The sequence below is a fragment of the Sipha flava genome, unplaced genomic scaffold, assembly GCF_003268045.1.
Source record: "Sipha flava isolate LNK unplaced genomic scaffold, YSA_version1 259_pilon_pilon, whole genome shotgun sequence".
NCBI classification, from domain to species: domain Eukaryota; kingdom Metazoa; phylum Arthropoda; class Insecta; order Hemiptera; family Aphididae; genus Sipha; species Sipha flava.
In genome coordinates this window covers 614,466-637,080 of record NW_020272920.1, presented here as the reverse complement: position 1 = coordinate 637,080, position 22,615 = coordinate 614,466, and the positions used below count along the sequence as shown (strand labels likewise).

Here is a 22,615-nt window from a genome sequence, read left to right as displayed (position 1 = left end):
TTGGCACAATTAGCACCATACATCGACGAAAATCATATTATATGAATGAGAGGCCGCCTGCGTTTCTCCGGCGTCAGCCACGACGCGAAGTATCCGACCAATCACCACAATCCTCACACCTCACTGAGTTGATCATTTGCCATTATTATTTGTCATTCTTGCACAATGGATCAAAATTGGTATTGTCGATGTTGAATCAAAAATATTGGATCTTGTGAGGTCGTGCGGCAATTCGACTCGCCATTTTTGCATGTATTCCGTGCACCCGTTATAGGCTGTCCACCCCCAACCTATTGTGGCTGATTGACCGTCATACCGAGTCCAACTTCATCGGCCTTTTTCACGCGTCGGTATGGATTACGGAGGTCCGTTCCTCGTGAAAGAACATCGCCGCCAAAATGCACAATCAGTCAAGGTCTATTTAGCAATAATCCGTCAAGGCAGTTCACTTCGAAATTGAGATCTCAGCACAGACGCCTTCCTCGCGGCCCTAGATCATTTTGTTGCCCGTCCAACATTTATTCGGATTGCGGTACAAATTACGCCGGCGCCGCGCGTCAGCTAAGAACTTTATTTCGCGACACTAAGTCACAAGACCATTTATTGTCCCACCTCGATTGTATATGGCATTTCAATCCGTCAGCCACACCACATTTCGACGGCATCTGGGAGGCCGGCATCAAAAGCGTCAATTTCCATCTCAAACATGTTATCGGACAATAAGTGTTGACTTACGAAGAGTTCCTCACTTTGACCACTCGCATCGAGGGCATTCTGAATTCGCGACCAATCACGCCGAATTCATCCGATCCACGCGACCTTAGTACGTTAACGCCGCGACACTTTCTGATCGGACAACCGATCCACGCCTTACCCGAACTAGAAATCACCGAAGTCCAAATCAACCGTTTGAACCGTTGGCAACTTATTTGACAGTGCCATCAATCATATTGAAAACGGTGGTCACGCGAGTATCTGTCCACGTTGCAAGGCCGGCAGAAATGGTTTAAGACGTTTCTGAATTTAATGATCGGTGACATGGTCATCGTTGAAGCTCCTTCTCGACCACCGACGGAGTGGCGTCTAGGCCGCATTACAGAGGTCCACCCCGGTTCCGATGATGTTGTTCACGTCGTGTCCGTGCCACTCAGGACGGTGTCTACAAACAACTAATCGTAAAACTTGTGCGATTACCAGTCGAACCCTAAGCCTACTCCGTAGTTATATGCAAATTTTCGTTTAATTTCTCTAACCACCCAATCATCATTATTTCGTCATTCAATTTCCTATATATATTTTTTTTTTTTTACAAGTGATGAGTGTAAGATGTCCCATGTGTATCATGATTAAGTAATATGTAGTATTAATTTATTTTTTTATATATTATTTATGTATTTATTGTGTCAAAAAATATAATGTGTACGATCGGATCTTCGATCAACTTCAATCTGCATATCTGATGGTTCCTTGAAAGACGCCTGGGTCTTTCAACGCGGAGAGGAAACGTTGAATATCAAATCCGATAATTCGGATTTCGCGTAATATGACCATCACGTCTCGTGTCGCAACGGTTGCCATCCTGGAAGTGCACCACTGACCCTCAACAAAGTCGACCTTTGTTCCCACCGAGGGGGGACGTTTTCATTACTGTCGAGCTTCCAGCGAACCGGCACACGCCGCCATGTTTTTTTTTGGTCGTTTCCCAGCCGTCTTGGCGAGTAGTCGTCTCAAGCCGTATACTTTTTTTACGAACCGTTGCGCCACCGAGGTTGATATACTTTTTACGTTTTTTTAGTTTCGCGCATCTGAATTCTTGTGTTTACCGACTCGTCGCGCACGTCCCTTGTGCCCGTGATTCGAGACACGGCCGCCTGTGCCGAAAACCCCGCTCGTTTACGCGCCAACGTGTTCCGCCCGCCCGTTTTTACGCAGTGCGGACCGTCGCGTATTTGCAATCGTGTTTGATATTTTCTCGCTCAACGACCGGTTTCGGGATTACTTTCTTACAATCGTCGACCAGTGTACGCACGCACGCGCAATACAGTGTCGTGATCCCGTCCACAACCATCGTTCCGGATCAAGTGTAACGCCATTGTCGTGTTATCTCCGAGCCAGGTCGTACACACGGATATTTATATCATTATCTTTTTTTATTCGTTATTTATTATCATTATTATTGTTCTGATTATTTGTTATCGTCTCCGACGTATTATCTTAACATATTTGTAATTGTTTTTTTTTTTTGTTTTTGGCCGATCGTTTGTGATCGAGTTAATATAAATTTATTATCATTTAAAAACGTTGTTGTTGATGGTCACCTCATACTCATCATTGTTAGATTTTTAAATTAATTAATTAGGTGTGAACCAACTACATTCATACAAACAGTTCATTCTCCCTCTCGTTACAAGGCCATCAGAATATCGTTTTTGTCTTTTGTTTTTAAATGTTATGTAATTGCACCCGACGAATTGCGTGTAGGTCGCCGTTCGTGCGCACACAGACTTAAATACGGATACACTCATCCATCGGCTTCTTGTGCAGCCCAATGCACAATAATAACACTTGTTGGATACATATTCATCAATTGGAATTTGACTATTATTATATTTATACTATTTAGTTTAATGTATACTTCTATTTTAATTTTTTTTAACTTTACTATGAACATGAAAATATTTAGATGAGTTGTATAAAAACTGGAATTTAAGTGAGAATGAAAAGACTCGCATTCATTTGTGGTTAAAGTTGGCTCTGCTGATGCTTGAGCCCATACTTCAAGTGAATACTGAGTTTCTTCACTTATAATTACGTCTATAAAATAGTCCGCAAATCGTGACACGTCTTTTGTCGTCAGGCTTTTATTTTATTAAATAATTGATAATATACTCAGATACACTTTCTGGATTTAGAAATGGTAAACCATAACATTAAACTAACCATTTTCTAATATCACTATTTTTATTTTTATAGTCATTACTTAAACTATTTTGTTGGATACTTCTTTATTCCAAGACTGTGCTAAATGAAAGCGATATTCATAGAAACTTTAATAAGTTAATAAATCGGGTGCAGTTTACAAAAAAAAAGATCATTTAAGCGCAGTTTATGAATGTCCCTTATTTCGATTAAATGATTACTACACTTATTTACTGCGCGATACGGACCGGCATGATCACTGAAACGACGTTGAAACAGAATTAAAAACTTGTGCTTTATAATACCCAACCCAGTGTGTTATCGTAATCATTACATAATTATATAAATATATTACATATTATAAGCAAAAGCTTATATTTGTAAGTTAGTAGTTCTATTTGAAAATAAATTATTGTGTTATAGACTAGTATTAAACAAGTATCTAAAAATAAACAAATAACTTATAACTATTAATAACTAAAAATTGTATACAAATTAATCTTTTTATACAGTTATTCTATATATTTAATATTTGTTGAGGTTAATTTTACAGAAAATAATAAATTATTTGTTCTATTTATATTTGGTGATAGTAATGTATTATTTTATGCTGGTGTTTAATTTCTTTTGAGTTATCATCAGAGATGGAACTAGGGGGTGGAAGATCGAAATTCATCTCCGAGCGTAAAATTTTAGAGGGTATCATTTTTGTAATTATTAAAAACTAATTTGATATGTTTAACTTTGTTAAATACTGATATTAGCTTAAAATCAATAAGTATGATTGTATATTCATTATTAGAAAAAAATTCTCGAGAAAAGTATTTGATTGTTGGTCTACGATAGGGCGTAATTTTAACATTTTCTCCGAGCTTAAAAATTCCTAGTTCCACCTCTGGATGTCAGTTCAAATATTGGTTTTGAAAAAAAATACCGATATCGATATATCTGATACTAAATATCGGTTCTATGATCAACCTAACCCTAATAATAATATCTTTAAGTACATTGAACAGTATTATTTAAAAATAGAAGCAGTGCGTATATTATATTACTGTAAGATATTATAGTACAACTTAAAGTGTTATATTTCAATGTTCAGTTGGATTTTTTAGGTTTCGACTCAATAGAGAAACCTCAGATTTAAACGTCAAGTAAGGACTATAATGACAACACTATAATATACATTTGACAAATTATTACGTTTTATGTACTAAGAGTTATTAATGTAAATTAAACTTCAAAATAACAAGGTATAGCTTTATGTTAATTTCACGATATTTGTATTCAATTTATGTAGAAAACATTAGGAAAGTTCATATTATACTACACTGAAAAAAAATGTCATTCAATTAAACAAAGCGAGGTGGAAAAAATATGCTATATGTGTTCGGTTTACAGGTTTTCTATCATATATTTAAAAACTCATCAAGAGTAGACATGTACTTTTCATAGCGATACAAAGCTCAAAATTATTTACTTTGATATTATCACGTTACTAGTACACTTTCGTTCCGACTTTGATATACTGTTTCGCAGTAATTATTAAACTAAAGCAGTTAATCAACCCTTATACTTGTTTAGGAAAGTTTATAGTTAGGTTAAATAGGTCTGTTTGTGTTGAAAATATTAAATTTAATTGTATTGATATGCCAATCATGTCATTGCACTAAATTTTTTTAAAACGACAAAACTTGTGTGGTTTCATAAATACATCATATCATTCCATTATGTATGTGTATAGTACGAGTGTATGTATGCGGATTATTTTTAGAACAAAAATCATATTTTAAAGGCATTCCAGGTCAGTGGATAAGCAATAATTTTTAAATTAGACACATGTATCGCTCGTTCTACCACTGATAATATGTAAAATCAATATCACACTTTTGATCAATGATGTATGAAAGCTGCTCTGATGTGAGATAGATATTCTATATATTTTCGAACTTTAATTAAATCGTCTATAGATGAATCGATAAACGTCACTAATCATCGTATTAGACCTTACCGTACTTTCTATGAAACGAAAGCCGTCAATGGGAGTAAAGTTACCATTAATTTTTTATTTTTCTTAAAATTTCTGATCAAAATTTTACATTAAATTACTATCCTAACTATAATTCAGTTCAAATGTAATTTTTTAATTATTTATTCATTGATTTTTTTTCAATGGAAATTAGTTTAAATCTAGCTGATTTATGTATAAGTTACCGATTAAAATAATTTTTAAAGAAAATAATTTTCCTGAATAAATAATAAATTATTCATAGTTAAATGTGAGTTATAAAAAAAAAAAAATTAGTTTAATTTTTTTTTTTAATGATTAATCTTAATTTTAAAGTCTTTTATTTAATTGTTAATGGTAAACATTATTTTATTGTTATTCATTGATATTATTTGTTCTGATATTTTGAAAATGTTGTCAAAATAATCTATTTTAATTGAATATATATTTTTTATGAAGTTGTTATATAATTATTTTAAAAAGAAATTAAATTGATAAAATTTATATACATGTACCACTGAATTTAATTAAATTGTTGATTTTACCTCAAAAATATCATCCTAAAATTAATAATAATTTAAAAAAAATATACATTCGTCATAATACTAGATATGATTAGACATGATTAAGACTATAAAATGAACAGTTAAATATGCATTATAAATAAAAAAATATATTTATGTATAATATACATATTTAAATAAAAATATAAACAAATAAAACAATAGTTTTCACTTTAAACATGATCTTATGATATATAAGTAATGAAATACTAAGCCATAATTTAAGGCTGAGTAGGTTAATACAACTTTAATTGGTTATGTTTATTTAAGGAAAAAAAAGTTAAAAGTTAAATGTTAATTAATATATTTTTAGTTATTTTTAATTTATTATTTTTGGATAAAAAAAACTAAAATTAACCAACTTAATTCAAAAAAATAAAAAAATAAAAAAAATTGTACTTTTTCATCAGTAATAAAAATTGCATTTCTACAAATGACATCAGTTTGGATATTATTTTAGGCTCGAAATTTTGTCTACATTTAAAAAACAGAGTATTGAGTATCTGATCAACTGTTTCACCACTCACCAAAAAAGTAGCTAGAGTTAAAACAACCTCTACTTTATTATCCATTAAATAATTAAGCACAAATTTGTAATTGGACTATTTTTATAAATATAAGTATTCTATTTTTAATATATTTCAATATATTGTATACTTATTTTATATATATATATATATATATATATATATATATATAATATATCCGTCGTATATCTATTTATTTACTCTCTTTAATTTTTATATGAACAATATAAAAATAAATTTCAATAGTTATATACAATATCACAAGTAAATACTGAAATTAATTTTTCTTATTTCAATTATTTTATTAACTATTATAATGTAAACTTTGTATTTATTTTTTTTTATATAACAATATTTAACAGATATTTTCTTGGTTATGGTTACAGTTTATTAAATAAAATATATTAAATTAGAGATTTATAATTATAAACATATTTATAAGTATATAGATAATTTATTTACATAAATCATGTAATTAACTTACAAGTGTGCATTCATGTTCCATCCTAAATTAATTATTTTATTCAAACTTCATTTCTGAAAATATTACAATGAAGGACCAATGAAACTAAAAAAAATAAATAAATAAAAATTAAAAATAAAAATGATATGGATAATTGATTTACATAAAAATCAAACTTATTTTTTTTTACTTCCATACAAAATAATTAGGAGTTAATACGTTATATACATTAAAAAATATTTTATAAAATTAAAAATTAGTTTAAAATTAAGTGAAGAATAATTAACTTAGTTGATATTAACTTAATATTTATTTTTAACTCGTTAATTTCCAGCCTTGCCATGATTTATGGCTGCTAGCAATAACTGCTATCGACAGAAATGACATTTTCATGCAGTATAAGCAAATAAACCAATTTTATTTATCTAATTTTAGTAAAAAAAAATTAGTAAAATAAAACACAATTATATCTATTTAGATTTTTTACTTTCTCTAACTAATATACTATATAATGCTTTCTAGAATGTGATGAGAGTCACTATTCACAAAAAAAAAAAAAAAAAAAATAATAATTCTACTCTTCATAAATTTATACTTATTATTATTATTGAAAACTACAAAAAAGGAAACGAATTACTTGTAATAACGTAAAGTAATTAATTAATTCTCCAATCGCTGCTTACTTTTTGTGGTTTAATTTATATTTATTTCTTATTTTCAATAAATAAATATTTTAGATTTTAAGTGAAAGGAGAAATCTATTGGTTTAAATACATTATGTTTTTTTTTATGTTTGTGTTCACAAATTTTGACTTGAAAAATTGTTCTAATCGTCATAAAATGAATAAGAAAGATAAGAAATAGGCTTTATTTATTACTTTTAGAGGGTCATTTTTTATTTTTCTACAGTTTTTCAAATATTTGAAAAACTGAGAAGAAAATAACAAAAACATCAATTTTAACCAAAATTTGAACCACTAAACATGCCTATTATTTTTTCATGCGCTATTACTGTTTGGGGTCTGTGTACAAAATCTTAAATAGAAGTATTGCTTCTAAAATTAAAGTTATAAGAACTATAAATTTGTAAAAAAAAAGTTTTCATTGAATCTATGAAATATACTCGTATATATCAAATTTTTGAAAACCTAAAATATGCGAATTCCCACAAAAATAACGAAATATGGAAAATTATGCAACAAAAATGTTTGTATTTGAAATCTGTGTATTATGAATCGAAATTGTATAAAACCAGAATTTCAATGTGTACTTCCTAAACAAATATGCAAATGTCAGTTCCAAAACCTTGTTTATGACTGATTAATAAAAAACATGAAACGAGTATTCAAATATTACATTTTTACAAAATAATAAAATAATAAAATTCCACTAAATTTTTGTAGTTTAAGATTCATGGAAAATTTATTTTTTATGCAATTTTCATAAGATTTCATCTGTAGTCAAAATAAAAAGATTTTACTGGAAACTCAAAAATATGTTTAATAAATATTATAAAATTAAATTTTGACGAAATTAAATTTTTAATGAATTTCCATTAAAAAATATTAGTTATATAGTTAAAAACATTCCATTATTTCAAAATATTTAATTGAGTTTTTGATATTTATTATCATTTGAAATTTTCGATTCTCTTCTTTTTTTTTTTTTTTTGTGAAAGACATAACATTAAAAGTTCAACCAATCTTACTAAGAAATTTGATTTTACTGTTGTCCAAATAAATGTAAAAATTTAAAAATATAAACGGATCCAACAAACCTCTATAGCTCAATTTTTTTTAAATAAAATAGTAAATTGGCTTCAAAGTTCAAACGGCCAGTAGAACAATATTGTTCACCTATCCCTGAATTTCATCCGATCGTGGAATTTAGTCTCACCTAGAAGTTTCATCCTTTATTTTTTTAATATACATTGAGTTGTTTTACTTCATTCTTAAAATGTGTCTAAAATCTTATTAAGTTCAATAAATACAATTTTACTGCGTGACATCAATTGTAACAGTTCTACAGGTAAACGAATGGTATATTTCAAATTTATAATATTTTTACTTTAATTTTAGGTCTTCAGTGAAGTGTCAAAAAATGTAATAGGAAGTTGGATATTGTAAAATTTAAAAAAAATTATAGTTTGAATTTTTACGTTCAAAGCAATTGTTTTAAACATATAATAAGGGGATGCAATTTTTTTCTTAAAATGTTTATTTTGGAGATGACCGTTAAGTTATTATAGATTAAAATTTTATTGAGAAGTTTTAAAATCTTTTAAAAGTTGAATTTGAATGTGTAAATTTTAAAATAATTTGCTCATTCTACACCAAAGGTTAAATTTAAATATAACAAAATTTGAGTTTACGAATTTTCATAAAAGTGATATGATATTTTAATTTTGACAATATAAGAAAAAACTGGAACTTTTAAAAAGTTTAACTGGTTTAAATTTTATGAAGTTATTACTTATTGAAAACTATTCCCTGTAATTTTTATGTTTCTTGTCATACGCATTTCAAATTAGTCATTATTTATACATATGATTAATGTATTATTTTCAACATTTTAGTATAATTAAATGTATAAAATGTATAGTTATTAATAATAAATGTTGATCCTTATATCTTTTTTTTATATAGCGTTATGAGTTATCTGAATTTAAACTCGGATTTTGTCAAAATATATGACATAATTATTGATTGTTGCAATTTATATATATATTTTTTTTTTAAATTTTATTCCTATTCATAACTTGTATTGGTTATGAATTAAATAATCCAGTAAGACTAATATCAAATTATTAGAACTTAAAAATATAAACTATAGGAACTGTAACATAAAATATCCATATATTTGGCTGTAATAAAGCCAATCTTTTTAACGTATTACAATATTAAATAATAATACAGAACTAAGATTCACCTTTAATTTTTGTGAAATTAGAAGTATTTTTTTTTTTTTTTGCTATTAAATAACATTTTTAAAAATATATCACACTTAACTTCTGAGCAGGTTAAATATGGAAAAAATAAATAGAAATACTCTAAAAAAGATTAAGAATATATCACAGCGATGCCAATTGCCTTTGGCAATTTATTTTTAAGATAACTAATCATTACGTTTAGTTTAAAAATAATTTTGTACTATTTAAATTTTTGTTCTAAATAGTTTTTAAAAATATATTTGAATAACATTTTATTGGTTTTAAATGTATAAAAAAAAGGATATTAAAATTATTTGAGCAATCCCACATCTAGTACCCAGCCTAATAAATAATGTGATGTTGGACATTGATTCGGTGTTTACATATGCTATAGCCTTTTTCTTAATGGAAATATATGTATCATGGATAATCAAACGTTGTTTGGTTTCTAAAAAACAAGTTTTGAACTCTAATGTAAAGACGAACTTTTAATTAAATTGAGAAATGTTTAATTTTGTAACAATTGCGGCATGGGTCTTCACGGTAAATTAAATGTGCTAGTTAATTTAATGTACATTTGTATTTCTTTATTAAATTCTAGAATTTATTTATCGATTTCATCATTCAGTTAATAAATTAACTAACTTAAAATAAAATTCAGTGATTTTAAATAATACTATACGTTATAATTTTTATAAACATAGGTATTATCATTGATTAAAATTCATAATATTATTTATTAATGTAATACCTAGGTATACATTTCTTAACTTTTATAAGTTACTATATTTAAACATAATTTGAAATATTCTGATCCTAAAGGAAGGACTATGGCTTAAAAGGTATAATGATAAATTATTACATTTACTGTGTATGAGTTATACAATGGGAATGAATCGATGGGCCGACAACCATTAGGCAGACAAAATATAATAATATACAACTTTTAAAATGTTTACTGTTTTACATTTTTGATTATGTTCTTATATCTGTATTTATCGAATTCACTGTATAAGCTAATAGACAGACTATAACAAAATACTACAAAAAACTGTTAATACCTGTAAATATATCGTATTTATTGACTTAAATAATTGTTAGTAAATACGATGTATTAAATAACTTAAATAACTGTTATATTTTGTATTCGATACACCTTCACAAAGTCGCAACAACTAAGTACTCAAGGTTATCAGATTATTATCTTCCAATAAAAAACTATTACAATTATTGTTTTATAAAACAGATTTAAAAATATATTTTTCGTTTTTTAATAAATATTTTATTGGACATATTCAATTAATAAATTATAAAATAAGCTTTTTAAAGATTGAGTATACACGGTATACTTCTTATACAATGAATTCGACAAGCACAATTATTAGATTAATGAATAATGTTAATTTGTAAAAATATTAAAAATTTTATTTTATTATATTTTATCAGTCCCATATACTATCTGCTCAATAGTTATTAGCCGAATGTCGTGATACTTTATGCTATAGATATTATTTTTTCATTTATTTTAATAGTTGCGACTTTCACAAACGTATTTTATCATGGTTACTCGAATGCTATTTGTTCAAAACAAAATACATCTAATATAATAATAAGAAGCCTAATTAATCATTAATATAGTTGTATAAATAAATAAATGGTTTTATATGTATCATATATATTTTGTTAAATAATAATGTGATATGGTGTAATCGTTATACTATTAGTCGTATCGATGATTTTAGAAACGTCACGAGTCACGTATTTTATAAAATTTTAATATTAGTAAAACCGTATACTAGTCATATGTTTCTATGCGTTGATTGTAAAAATGTATGACTAGTATACGTTTTTACTAATATCTCAATTTCAAAAAATATGTGACTCATGACGTTATTGCAATCATCGATTTAGTCGTTGTTGTAGTTATGCTATTTCCAGTATCAGTATAATTTCTAGATGGATGAGCATCTTATTAATCGACTACAAAATTATGTTTCTCAATTGCGGCTTCCGGTTGATAAAAAAAACATGTAGATTCGCCAATATACCCTTTAAAGGACGACAGGTGTAAGTCAGGAAAAATTGTTTCATATTTACATTTCACCACACTAATTAAATTATTTTGATTTGATTGGAAAAATATTTAGTAAATTATTTTATTGAAAATGAACTATATGGTTTGTTTTTTATGCATTACTGCAGTAGTCACATTTACCGACAATTTTCCAATATTGTTTTAATATTCAAAAATACTGGGAAGTTTATTTATCACAGTTATTCTTGTGCATGGTAATTAATAGAATGTTGTTTTTTTCGCCCATAACAAACATGGATTTTATTTATCACAGATATAGTTTGTATACGATGATATAATACGACTCAATAATAATTAATTCTTAAATCTTGTTTGTTATTTTGTTGACAACAGAATATGAAATATTTATTCACACGTCTCCGTATAACGATGCCATAAATAATAATATATTCTGCCTGTTATTTCATGGTATACTAATCTAATTATGCTATATCCTAATACAATATACATGATATATATATAACAGTTAGATGTTCGAATGCATTCATAACTAGTATTAATTTATTTGTTATATTAGTTTAGTCCGGCTTTTATATTAACTTGTTAGTGCAAAATTCTCATATTTAACGAGGTACGAGTATGTATAAACTGAAATGCACACATTTTAACAATAATTTCAAATAATTAAAAATATTCCTGATATGGTATTTATTGTCGTAGCGAGTCATTTTATAATACATACGTGGAAACAATTTGTGTCAAGACTTATTTCTAACAATCACTACCATGCAATCTGCATAACAAGCCATCTGCTATGCACAAATAATAATTAATTAATTAATTCGATTAATTTACTAATTAAAGAGCAGACGCGTTCCATGAAATGTAATACATGAATGTATTAACAATATGTACGTATACGACTTATCCAAGTAAATAATAATTAACTCTTATATGTTAATACATACAATTTATTGTACTAGTAATTTTCATTCCTTTCAAGATCATGCCCCCCTATAATATTATCAATATTTCAAGCGCTCAATTTATTATAATAACAAATAATGATTGGTTAATGTGATTAATATAATTTTTATTGGCAATCATAAATTTTTATCGATTGTATTTTCCAGCAATGATTATCATCATGATATTTATAAGGCATCTCACTAGTTATTTTATATATCGGTGACCCTAAAAAGATTGTTGACGACCTCCAGTTTGAGAATCACTGCATTATACGATGAATCTATTACATTTTGTGTGAGTTCTTTAATATTGAATTCTGTGAATGTTGCTACAAAATCATTATGTGAGTGTCAAACGATTTCTAAATTTAAAAAAAAATGAGTTTAGCTTTAAAAATGTATTATATATAGGTACCTAGATAAATCATGTAACTTTTTCAAACAAAAGTTTATCCAGTGCTTTTGCTGTACGTGAATTGTAATAGTGTGTTAGATTGTAATTTATTTTTGCAAAGAATTTAACAATGATAGATATTTGTACATTCCAATACGAATTTATCATGTTTAGTTGGTTCTTCTGTTGTTTGCTTTTACAGACTTTGATCACATCAATGGAAGTATTGATACAAAATGATTAACTTTCAATTTCTATATTGTTTTCCTAAGCTAAAAAAAAAAAAAAAAAAAAATTAAAATAAATTCGAAAAATCTTTGAACAAAACCGATGATTTTGTGCATATTTTTTATATGAAATAATAAATTTTTCCTATAGATATATTTAAATTCAAAATATTACTTTTTTTTTTTCAGTAGTATTTTAATCAAAAAATACAACAGATAAAGATCAAACAATCTAGACGAAATAAAAATTGAAATCTACTTATATGATCGCGAATAAATTAAAAAACCCAATCAAAATATTTTTAGTTAAAGTATACAATGAATATTTAGATTTTAAAAATTAATAGAACGAATTCAGGTAGTGATCAACCCGTTGAAGTTATATTGCCTATTCGTTTTAGTGGGTATCATATCACAAAATATTCAAACATATTAACAAATATAGACCATACTATGAAAAAAAATCAAAACTTTAATGTAAAAAAATGATGTGCAATAACATTGATCACTTCAAGTATTTATTTTTATCAAACTCTGGAAAATAACTAAAGCTTAACTGCTTATATTATGTTTGTCACTTCCTAATCTTTAAATGCGCAGTAACATCCAAACTCCTTTCGGTTTTATATTTATTTTACATGTGATATGTCATGTCAATAAAAAAATGAAACAGATGACTGAACAACAAATATAAAATATATTCACTTTAGCATGGTTATTTTTTTTTTTTTTTTGTAGGATTTTCTCATAATAAAATAAATATGAAATATTTCATGTAAATAAAACTATTTTAATTCAAAGGTATGTTGTATATATTTTTGAATGTGTAAAGTTTCGAGGAATGAAGGGTGCATTTTAAAGCCAATGGCGTTTTCAACGTATCTGAAGAGGGATTGTTTTACTGTTTTTATATAAAAAACGAAAAAAAATATAAATTCTTGAAAAATTTCACGCGGTGCTCGCTCGGATCCAATGGTTCAATATTTGCTCCTGCACAATAAAGTCGGTACGGCGCGTGATCCCTACTGAGTTTTTGTCAAATTTTAAATTCAATTTTAATTTCGTTATAATATTCGAATTATATCCTATCGATTTTCCATGCCTATTGTTTCGTAATTCGTAATATTACGGGATTGTACGTCATGGCAAACGTGCAAATACACGAGTATGCGTTGCGCGACAGGCACTCGATTGTAATAGACTATGAACCGCATGCATTCCACGCGGATTCAAACTAACGTGCAAAAGGCTAATAATATAATTATCACTTCCATTTACACGGCTAAACCACGAAGCTTGAACGGGTCGGTTTGTTTGTCTAATCGATCGTCGATGTTAATTCATCTCTGCCGTGCGTCATCGGTCCGCGCATCGCAATACCTAGCCGGTCCGACGCGTTGGGGACAAATTCTTATCGTGTTACCCCGTTGATAGATAATTTACGGAATACAGACGAAGTGATTCGTACGATTAAAAACAGAATCGTTCTGCGACTTATACCGTCGACAGCGTGGTCGCCATTGACGTTGTCGAACCGTTAGGGGTTCAGTTATCCGACTCTTGTATTCCGACGAATTTATTGTGAGATTTGCTGTTGAACTAAGATATACTTGAGATAGTTTAATAAATCTAATAGTGAAAAATCTGTTATTGATCAGTATTGATTAGCTTCTCGACTAGTGCAGACGTATTGTGTAATTGAATAATAAAGTTTAGGCTATAAGACAAACTTACTACTTTGAATCTTTTTCAGATTTTATTGGTGTAAAAATGATAAAAATAATGATTATGTAAATTTAATATATTGTAGTATAATGGAGTGTTAACTCAAATTTCAATTAGCTAATTTTATATTTAGAAAATTATATATATGGTAAAAAAAATTAGAATCGTTTTCAGTGTCCAAATTTAATTAAATTACTCTTCATTTCTAACTCAAGCGTAGCTAATGAGAGATAGATAATCATTATAATTCTGTAATTAAAAACATGTAACTTGTATTTATATTATGATTCAACAAAAAATAAATATTAACGTACTCAAAAAACAGTACACGAAATTAATCTCTTTGCTGCAATTGTACATCGTCAACGATGTAATGTTGGTACCAAACAGACTGCTCTCGTAAGTAAAAAATATTATGGGAAAAGTATAAAAAAAATTGGAGGGCTTGTAATTGAATTGTAGATTATACATTGAGTAGGTAGGTACGTAAATCTCTCAGATAGATGGTTTTAGTCCGCAAGTATAATAATACGTTCTGTAAGTGTACATCTGAATAAACTGCATCAATAATCTATGCTCTATCGATGGAAGAAAAGAGCTATGGACCGTAGGTGAACTTTTGGGATTTGTAAGATTTTCAGTGGAAGACTGGGAAGAGAATTGTGGCGCAAGACCTGAGAAAACCTACTACTGATGGTATAATTTCACAGCGTCAAGTGTCCGGTTCAAGTGATAACAATATCTGTTGAACGTGAAATAAAGTGCTTCCGAACCCTTAAAATGAACGAGAGAACCACGGTCTGTATTGGAGACGGTTTTTCACATGGATAATGTTCACACAAAAGTCACTAGTGCGAATACACGCTCTCCCGAAAATATCGATTACGTTAAATCGACCAAGTGCTCGGAACGTGTTCCTATACAATGATAATGTAAACTATCTCTTGTGGCATTCGGGTTAAGCCCTTTCCGTACTCGAACAATGAGGGGACTTCACCGAGAAAAGTACGCATAACTATACGTGTGTTTTGTGGTGGTGGGGGGAGAGGGGAGCTTACGAGTAATATTTCCTACCACATAAATAATACAATCGAGTCTCGATAATAACTACCGAAAGTAAAATAAATATAAAGTATTCAATCAAAAATAAAATACAAAGAAGTATATCCATAAAGGTAATAAAAAATTATTGTAATATGAAAAATGTTGGCATTTGTTTTTGTGTTGGTATTTAGGAAAGGCATTTCCAGTGAAAATCGTTTGAAACAAATTGTCTGTTATAATTATATTTATTAACCTATTATAATATATTTAATGTTTTGATAGCACACATTTTTCCAGTCTTATTGCAACTAATAATATTGGAATTAAAATTTTAAATCTGCATACAGTTTATTATTTATAAAAAAAAATACTTTAAAAATAATTTATTAATGAAATTTATTCAATACTATATAACATTATATACAATTATATAACAATTATTACTCTTGACACACAATATCATTCCACACGTCATAAACATAATCGGTCTCAGAGACCGTGTCAGAATTAAGTATTTGAATAAAGTCTTATTTTGTATTATGGTATTTGAATTTTATTTAAAATTTCTAAATCCATTTATACTTGAAATTACTAGTAATATAGATTTTATTTCAGCGAAAAGCGATTAATAATGAAATAAAGATATTAATAATTGATACTCGTAATTTTTTGAGTAATAAGTTATAATTTTATAAAAATCTCTGTCTGAATTGTTTTTTTTTTTTTTTATAACCATCATAAAATATCAAGAAATTTTATATCATAGATTATTTGGTAATTTATTCTAACAACTTCCAATGTATTTGAACTTTAACTTTATGAAATATAAACTATCATTTGAACACAACGTATAACATAAATATTGTAAATTTTATATTCTTCTTAAATATCTGCTTTACCAAGCATATATTACCTATACTTGCTTACCAGTAGTAAGCCACTGTGTATTGTAGCACGTAATAGACCAAAAGATTTTATTAAACTAACTTTCCACTTTAAGCCTTTAAGTTTTTATTTTTTAAAAAAATAAAAATTGTTTATTTAGTGGACTTGTAAAAATAAAAATAAAACACTTTTGTACCACGTAAAACTTCTAAGTGTATCAACCAAAAAAATGTTGCACCACAGTTTTTACTAGGAAAAAAAATAAAAAGTACTACCTGAAGGTTAGTATACCACAGTTTTATGCCATTTCTTGAATGTATTTGTTTTAATCACTCGACAGAAAAGTTGTTATACATCAGCACAGGCTATACATATACAAACATATTTTATTTAGGTATGAACGCCTGGGAAAGTTTCTCATTACTGTCTTCACTGCATTACGTTTGTTTTACTTTTAATTTTACTTATGGAGATGGTATACCGTTTTGTAGAATTTCGGTTCACAATAAAACTACTTGCCATAGTATTCTGTTTCGTCACTCGTTAACCCAGTACATTTTCAATGTAATCCTCGTTTTAAAAATATTTATTAAATTTATCGCATGTGAACTTTTATTTATTATTATTCAATAATAATATTATATAAATTATTAAAATTTAATTCTTATAGTGTATTTAGGCAATTGAATAACTACCAAATTATAGAAATTGCATACAAAATTTCAGTTAATAAACTATGGTAAATTCGATATATTTATTATTTTTTGAATATTAGGTTGAATATTGGTGATATTATGTTACTGAGTAGTACTGAATATTATTTTTCATTTCAATAATTAATGCTTTCTGTAATCATCTATGAAACGAATACTGTATTTTAAAAGTATTTGAATGAAACAACGTTTTAAAAATAGGAGCAGAGTATATAAAAGGTTAAGTTAGTGAAAAGTTAGCTTTATACGTTATAATTATTATTATATAAAGTGTATTCAAACGGAAAAATAATAGAAATCGTGTTTAATAATTCTGCCAAAAATAAATTGAATAGTCTTTGATCGTTTGAAAATTGAAATAAACTAATAAAAGTGATCTATTTTGGTTTTATAAATTAATTTTGAATAAATTATCGGGAAAAATAGTGAACACCGGTTTATGGAGTTTATTTTTTATAACAGTCCCGTTTGGTGTTTAAGTTACGTGCATCGATTATTATAATAACATTTTCTTTACCCCTCCCCCTCTCACACATTTCCAGTGTTTTATTTTGTAAACTGTATTGGACATATCAGATTAAAAAATATTAAATTAGGCGGTAGAACGCGAAAGTATATGACGTATTTTATTCAGTGAGCTCACAAACACACATGGGACTACGAATAAAACTGTCTGTACGATTCATTGCTTTAATTTGTCTGTAGTTCATAAGTTTATGGTTGACGCTGAACGTTAATGTATTTATATATTTTTATATTATGACCGACACATAGTAATATAATAATAAAGGTATTGGTTTTTTTCGATACTAATTGTAACAATTTATTATTTTATTTTTTTACAATACCTGCATTCATAATTGTGAGTTATTTTTTTAAATTGTTGTTAAATATTTTATTTTTATAAATACCTTCGAAAAAATGTTTAAATAACAAAATGGATATTTTGAATATTCACACACTTTTGATGATTACGTATATTTTTCAGTTAAAATTTGTAGACCTTACTGTTAATATTACATTTATTCACATGCTGTTTGGCTATGTCTTCAAAATAATAATTTATTTTTTTTCGAACAAGAGTGGCAATTTCCTTCATATTAATATTATATGTTATTATTCATAAGTTATAAATTATATACTTAAAAAAAAGTTTTATAAGAGATAAAAATCATTCAAAATGAATTTAAAGCAATTGCTCAATTTTTATTTAGGAGAATATTATCAATGATGCATCACAGTGTTTTTATTTTTTAACTACAAAAATGATTCGAAGTTATTTATATGTTAATATTTTTGAAGTTTTAATTTTTTCTTTTAGCTTCATAAAATGTATAAGAAAAAATAATAAGAACTCATATACATAAAGTTTTCCATTTAAAAAAATAAAAAATAAAAAGAGCTTCTACAATGTGTTTACTCTGAATGTTTTTGTTCTGCGGAATATGGTTGTGTTGTCAAAAAATGTTAAAAAAATAATTGTTTAATTTATAGATCTACGGAAAAGATCACGATTACATTTCATGCATGTTTCTGTATTGAACTCCTTATCGTTATTAATCTGAAGAAGTATTATACCTGAGACATCTTTTTAAGGATCTCTTTACTGTAACATTTGAATTGACATTTTTAAAATAGAACCAGCGTTCATTTTTTAAAACATGATAAGATTAATCGTTGTTTTCAAATGTCTACAATATTTCTACTTTAAAAACCTTTGCATGTAATCTACAAAATATTAGTATAATGTTCCATTATTTTTAATTATATCTTACTTCCTATTAATATTGTACCAATAGTTAGTATACTTGATGTAAAAGAATAAAAACTATTTAAGAGTCACATTTGATCGTAAAGATTTACTCAACTTATGCATCACACATGTTTTTTTTCTTATTAATCTTCTAGATAATTCATGATAATTTTGTGTTTTTTTTTTTTTTTATTATTTAAGTTTCAATTCAGTTCATCTTTGAACCTAAAAATTATTACACTCTGGTAATATTCGTTAAAATCAAAACTTTACATTATATCTTCTAGTTTTGGTATCCATTTGACTATCATAGGAAAATAAAAAAATGTATAAACAATATATCAATATATCATGTAAAGTCTTTTAGTCTCAAGTATAATACAATTAAAATATTAATTTTTATAAAACTTATATATTAATATTAATAAGTATATTATTTGGTTGGACTATATCAGGAAGTAAAATACTTCATTTTTATTTATTTTTATGGTTTTTTTTATTTTGTTTTTTATATTTATATAATAGTTGATCATAAATGGAGTGTTATTTTATCACATTACCTTTAGCCTTCCTTTTTTAAAAAAATTATATCAATGTATAATGTATAATTATTTGAAAACAAATTTTTCCTAAAGTGAGAATTATTCGAAAAAACCTATGAAAATGATTTAGTTGTTTAAATTAGTTTTCTATAACCTGATAATTTTAAAAAATTTTCCAAGAAATTTTTTTGGAGAAAAACATTATAATAATGTACTCACTAGAAGATGAAGATCTCTTATTTAATTTTAAGATTTAACATTTTGAATCATATTCTATCTCATTAAAACTTTTTGTATTTAAAAAAATATAATTTCTATAAGAAACATATTATTCCTTGAATAACAGAGTGTCATATTTTCTTCACGTAAATATGAATCTTGAAAATGGTATGAGCTTACAAATTATAATTTATTCAACTATCATGATTTAATTAGAAATCGGATAACTAATTAGAGGTCTTATACATTTATTATTAGTTTCCATGTCTAAGAATTTTTTTTATTGATCAGTATTTTTTGGAAACATTTTTTGCTTCCACGTGCAAAAGTAATTTATTTTTAAACGTACATGAAACATCTAAAATATAGTATTTTATTTGTTATTCATATTCTCTCTGATAATTGTATATTCGATTCATCCACATTAAAATCATTTAGATGAAGTATTTATTTATGGTGCACCTTATTATTGATTGGGATGTTAATAAAATGTATTAAAAAAATTGTTTGAAAATAATTGATCATATTTAATAGTGTTTACTAATGGTTAATAAGTAATGTGGTTAAAATATGCACTCATAGTTTCATTGTTAATGGTGTATAGCACTACTGTAGACTATTGATCTCTGTAATGTCCTGACAGAAAAGAATTGCACTCATTTTTTGCCAGAGCATTTTTCTCAATAAATGTGTATTTGACTGACAATCATTTGAATTTATAATAGGATAATACATATCCTTATTTTTCAAAAGTGTATTGAAATATTTTCGAATTTCTATTCAATTTAATTTTGTAGTAACTTCCCAATCAGTTCACCGTATCAAAAATGCATTGAGAATTTAGTATTTATAAACTATTACGTTATTAAACAGTTTTCGATAACGTTTTCAATTCCATTTCGAAAACTCATTTTTGCGCAGAATTCAAATTACAAACGGCATTCGCAGCCGTTGAGAAACTAAAGTGTGTCGTATATACCGTACACCTTTATATACGGATGCATACACGTCATTTTTTTTTTTTTTCTTGTAGACCATTGTCTGGGAGGAAACGACCTTCCGGAGTGTCCGGAGATAGAGATCGCGATAATGAAAATTATGTCCACATGGACATTGACTATTGGGATACTGCGGTGCTTTATTACTTGGCGGGGGGGACTTAAATTTTTCTTTAATTCGAGAAAAATTTACAAGTAAATTTTTTTAATATCATGCCGGTTCCACTTTGAATCGATTTTTGTTTAGTTCTTTTTTAACACCTGTCTGTATTTTGAAAGTTACGCTTGTGTTCTATTTGATTTTTCACTAAGTATAGCCCGACAAAAAGCCCAATTGAATATTGACATCCAAGCGTGATTTGATTTCGTTATAAAATGATCCACATTAAAAAAAAATTTGAAACGTATATCTCACATATAATCGATTCCTTAAATACGGATTCAGGGGAGGGAGCGATCGCCCCTTCGCCGCACCTAAAATATGGTCCTAGGTGCTCGAATGAATGATCGCTCGCGGACATTATTCCGTCACACACTTACCTATCGGACGGAATTCCCTGGAACCTCGGCGACGGCACACGCGCACAGGTGGGCCGGGAGAAACTTGTTTCCAGCCACGGCCTACGGTAGCGGCGGCATTAAGTCCGGAACAAAAAAATACGAAAAACGATACGACGAAAGCAGACGTGCAGAAGGACCGTGGCACGGGACACTCGGGACGTGCTTTCGGCCGGACGGAAACCGACTGCGGCGCGATGATCCGGTCGGCCGCGATCGGGTGACGGCCGAGCTCGCGCGTACGCGAAATCGTGATGACAAACAAAAATCGAAATTAGAAACTCGTATTTGCGAACCGCTCGCACACGGACCGGTGGTACGGAGTGGCGACAATGTGGAACAACGCACGCCGTACCGCACACACGCCCACGCACGTTCTCGTCGGTTGCCGTCTCCGGGAGGAACCGCTCTGGTGGCCGTCCGTCGCCGGTGTAGGCTGGCACACTTGTTGCCGCGACGGCGAGCACGACGCGTCGTTGCCGCCGCCGCCAACGCTACCGGCGCGCCGGTGGGAGTGATAGGATTTTTCGGGAGGACACAATCGTTTTTATAACCGTTTGTTAGCGTCGTGTCGACTGCAAAAAACCTTAATGAAATCAGGTTTTCAGATTCGTACTACACTGACCAACAACATATATTTATGATACTAAACATTTTTAAATACATATCAAAGGAAGTTGTAATGTACACGATAAACTAATATCGTTTGGAATTATTTCAACTTAATTTGTACCTAATGACTACACTTCTACGAGTTATCAGAATCATAATTCATTCCATCTTCATAATTTGAGAGATTTTCAGGATCTTCAAAGTTAGTGTGTTCGTTATTATTTTTATTTTATAAGGACACGACTTTTTTTCTTTTGTTTTGATATTAACATCACTTTTTGAAATTCTTACATGATACGAAGTTATAAGATGCATGTGTATTAGGTGTGTATTGGTATAAATTCTTGAGATTTTCCGTGTATGTTATCGCCTGAAACTAATATTATCATTATTTCTGGCTTCTTGGGCCTTCTCCTCCTCGGATAAAATTCTTATTGGAAAGGGAGGCTACGTTCTGTACTTCTGCTTTAGATCTATGAATCAATATTTTATGTATGCTTGGAGACATTCTAAATCAGCTATAAAGTTTCAAA

At 28.1% G+C, this 22,615-nt stretch overlaps 1 protein-coding gene across 1 annotated transcript in view; it reads right to left on the bottom strand.

Moving 5' to 3' along the window:
- The window catches only part of LOC112684961 (neuropeptide F receptor-like), a 127,401-nt gene extending 105,498 nt beyond the window's left edge, over window positions 1-21,903 (bottom strand). The window contains exon 1 of the mRNA XM_025556707.1: window positions 21,453-21,903. The gene's annotated coding sequence lies outside the window, so the exon portion shown is untranslated. The remainder of the gene's footprint in view (window positions 1-21,452) is intronic.
- Window positions 21,904-22,615: the final 712 nt, after the last annotated feature.